This window comes from Anneissia japonica, unplaced genomic scaffold, assembly GCF_011630105.1.
Source record: "Anneissia japonica isolate Jap-2015-1 unplaced genomic scaffold, ASM1163010v1 scaffold287737_len543101_cov190, whole genome shotgun sequence".
In the NCBI taxonomy this organism is placed as follows: Eukaryota; Metazoa; Echinodermata; class Crinoidea; order Comatulida; family Comatulidae; genus Anneissia; species Anneissia japonica.
The window spans coordinates 481,857-485,998 of NW_022726340.1; the positions used below are offsets into that span (position 1 = coordinate 481,857).

Here is a 4,142-nt window from a genome sequence, read left to right on the forward strand (position 1 = left end):
GAACTTCATTAAATCTGTTTAATTTGTTGAGATTGGTAGGTCGGTGAGGGAAAAGAAAGGGTTTTGGTATTTCCGCGGTTAAGTTAAAACCGGTGTTAACTATGCAGGGCCCCACCCCCTTTTGGAAAGTTAAAAAAAGAAAAAAAGAAAAAATAAAGAAATAAATAAATGATCGCCCAAAACGACTAAGAGGTTTTTGTCGGGAGTCTAGAAAACAAAAATTTCGGACCGCTGGGGTTATTTCGATCAGCCCCACTTTTGCCGCCCGCCCCCGCCCCTTTCGGACATCTCTGGATCCGCCCCTGCTATTGTCTGTTCTAAACCATTAACATATATTTGTCCCCGATTCTAATACAGTACCATCAAGCTGCTACCAAGTGCAATACACCGAATTACATTGCATTGTCTGTTGGTGCTGTGTAGTGCCAATGTTACAAGTTTGGCACTGCGCTGTCGTAAACCATTTTTCTTAAAGATGAACTGTCTGCATGAGGACGAGGTAAAAAGAAAAGAAATTTAAATTCTATATTTGAATTGGCTGATTTGAGTATTAAATGAGAAACTAACTTTGTATTATTCAAGGTTTATTCATTCAAAATTGTAAAAGGTAGCCAGTAGCTGAATTGATACAATTGTACAAAACATCCACAATTCACTAAGCCAAAACATTAAAATTAATTGTTAAAAACATCAATCCTAGAAAACAGTCGCTGCATTCTTTTGTATGCATAGACCCTTGGTTATAAATTTATGGGTGTCTGTCTAGAAATAATATGAATGTCACTCCTCCAAATAAAAGCGAAATGTAGAATAAAATGGCTTTGTTTGGTAACGTCTGTAATATCAGCTATTCAGGATTATAATTTAAATTTTTAGATATTTTCCGATTTTGTTGGAAGGCAATGTATCATTAATATATTCATAGTATTAATGAAAATCGCTTTATTACCGATGTTAAGTAGTCATTTTTAAAGCATAATCTTATTTTTAAAAATTCGATGTGCAATTTACTATGGAAATTATTGGATGGGTTGCGGTTTAGTAGTGCGGGAAACCACAACCAGAGTCCAGAGGGAAAAAAAAGTTGGTATGCGAGGCAGTAGAAGAACCCACAAATATCGAATAAATTTCTGGTTAACTAGGCCTACACTATATCAATTCTGACCCAAAGGTGTTCCACAGCCAGACTCGATCACTACACAATTAAGCAGTCCTAAATAATCAAGTAAAGGGCTACTCAGAATTCTCAGAAAATTCGAAACATATAAGTCTAGTAATATACTGTGCACAGGCTGACATTACAGGGTGAAAAAAGGCTCTGTGACACTGGTATTTTTGCAAGAATTAAAGGCTCCCTACTAAGGCACTCGTAGCTGTTGTGGGATCTGAAACAGCTGTTGGCATACCGTATTTTAGTAACCAAACATGATAATGTATTGTATTCAACAGGTGAATCGACACATTGAACAATAGTCATTTCGATGCTGATAATGAAGTGAAAAAGTCCATAATTCTAAGCATATTACAGTATAACCAACACAATATATAACAGAGATTTTCAAAATCAATTTTCTTCACTTCGTGGTAAGTCACTTCATATTTTTGTATTTTTTCTTTGCTAAGTAGCCTAAAATTCTGTAGGGGTTTCAATAAATATAATATTTTGTGATAAAACATATATAGGCATATTTTATTTTTATTTACTTTGTTCATGATTGCCATGTCGATTAAACATTTATTGGAATATTATCATGAATCCTTGAACGATAATTATATCGATATTGCTTCACTCAGTCTGTTTTGATAGTGCATGGTATTAATTTATTTTCATAATATAATGTGTGGACCACATTACCTTTAGGCCTACATTGCATATTTTGATTTTTGGGGGTTTTAAAGGCCTGACATGCCGAGTGTTTGTTTGCTAGAGAAATATTACTTGAACATATTTGCGCTGTTTGAAACAAGCTTTTGAAAAAAATTTACTGACAACATACACAATAACACTTTTATTGAAAAGCAAGTCTGGAGTGCCATTTTCGGCCATCTAGAGGTGCTATAGATGTTCATACAATTTCGTAGGGCCTAACTCATGGTGGGTTGGACCCACTCCATCTGAAAAAATCGCTTCCTGACCACTCTATTTCGAATTCCTGGATCCGCCACTGAATTAGAAAAACTAATTGAGCAACGTAGCTACTAAGAAAGCAATCGGAATACGGCCAAAAATGGTCCGCACTCTAATGGTAGTAGTATAAGCTGACGTGGCAAACATATGAATACAAATTACACCTGTATCACTAAGTATACGTGCACTAGTAGTACAGTATAATATAAGCTGACGTGGCTTATTTGTTAAGTTTTTAGTTTACTGATGATGACTGTGTGATACAACTGAAACATGTATGAGAATTACTTGGTTTATTGCTTCCAATTTGTGTTTTCTATATCCGGTCGATTGTTTGGATCTATTGTTCACAAGTTGAGGTACAAACACCTATTTCAGTAAGGATGGATGTAAAACTGGACTAGAAAAATGCAGAAAAGCTTAAGCTGATCTTAATTTTTTGAACAGTTATAAAGAATAATAAAAAGAAAACAAGAAAAAGATAACTGTGGGTACAGATCTATCTAGTTGAATCTGAATGAATTTATAATAGAGTTGAAAATCAACTGATCGCACTACTTAAACAGGCTCTGCTCTTTTAAATAAAGCTAAAGATATTAAGCAGTTGAAAAAGTATTTTACGTTTAGTAAAACTATATTAAGGCTAAAGGACCAGATAGGTTAGCTGGAAAAATATTTAAATTATGCTAGCCCCAGTTTTCTCACAACTCTAAACATGGTTCTTGAATTCATCTTCTGTTATATCTTTATGGAAACCCTATTACCTCTGTTAATAAAATCACCCGACCTTGAGTTGTGAATGACTTTAGACCTGTTGTGGTATAAGCATCCATTGTAATGAAATGTCTTGAGAAGGTAGTTAAACATTATAGTTAAGGAAATAAGCCATGATCCATATCAGTTCGCCTACCGTGCCAAGAAAGGAGTGAAGGATGCAATGCCAACGTTGCTTTACATCCTATATTATAATATGAACACCTAGATAAGGCCCAATAAAAAAAAGTAATTAGTTTATCACCCTTTTCCGCATTTATTCTATGGTTGAAAAAAAAATCTCAATCTGTATTTTACTTTAAATATCGATGCACCAGCAAACAACACAAGGGAAATTTTGGCTTTTGCAAAATAAAAAATAAAAAACCTCCCTTCCTCATCACTTTTACAGCCTAGATAGTGTGATAAACTAAAAAAAATATTTTACTAGGCCTAAGCCAAACACCTATGTGAGAACTTTATTATCTATTGATTTCAGCTCTACAGGAGCTCCACAGGGGTGCGTTCTCTGGTTGTTTACCTTATACACGGGGTGCTCTTGGGTGTAATTCGCTGGTTACACGTATTTGAGTGTCATTTTCATATCAAATTATGAAAAAAGTACATATAGGGGCTTAGTAGGCCTCTCGTTACCTGGTGTGTTGATAGGCCTACTTATCTTCGGATTAATGTAATAAAAACAACGGCGAAAAAGTGGAAAAAAACTGGTAACACTCCTCAAAATAATGCAAATTATATTGACATGTGCACAGAATATAAATACCTACAATAACTAAACTATGGTCTAAAGCAAACCGACGACTATACATTTTTGGAAACCTATGGACAGAGATGGTCGTGGTCCAATCTGTTGTTAACAGTATAATTCCAAATATAGTGATAAGTTTGTAGTAAATTATTGTAGTGTACGGTAAGGTTAGAGTGTTCAGATTATTTATTTCATTTTTATATTAATTTATCCAGGAAAACACATTCATATATTTATGTATACCTAAGACCTCTTTTTATCTGGGCAAGCGTGCTTGACAAGTTATTCAGAATGTGTTTGGAGACTTTTTTTTAGTATTATATTTTCGTACAATTTCGAAAACCATTAAGGGGTTTTTTTCAATCCTCATTTCACAATGTCTTTCAAACTTCTAAAATATGTATCATTCCTGTAGTTGTCAATACTAATTTGCATACAAAATGCTTATTAATATTAATCTGTGTATATTGATAGGTATAAGTTTATATATAT

At 34.0% G+C, this 4,142-nt stretch overlaps 1 protein-coding gene across 1 annotated transcript in view; it reads left to right on the forward strand.

Annotated features, from left to right (window-relative positions):
- The first annotated feature begins 154 nt into the window (after positions 1-154).
- Positions 155-4,142, forward strand: part of LOC117113089 (structural maintenance of chromosomes protein 6-like) — a 5,149-nt gene continuing 1,161 nt past the window's right edge. The window contains exon 1 of the mRNA XM_033256317.1: positions 155-1,584. The gene's annotated coding sequence lies outside the window, so the exon portion shown is untranslated. The remainder of the gene's footprint in view (positions 1,585-4,142) is intronic.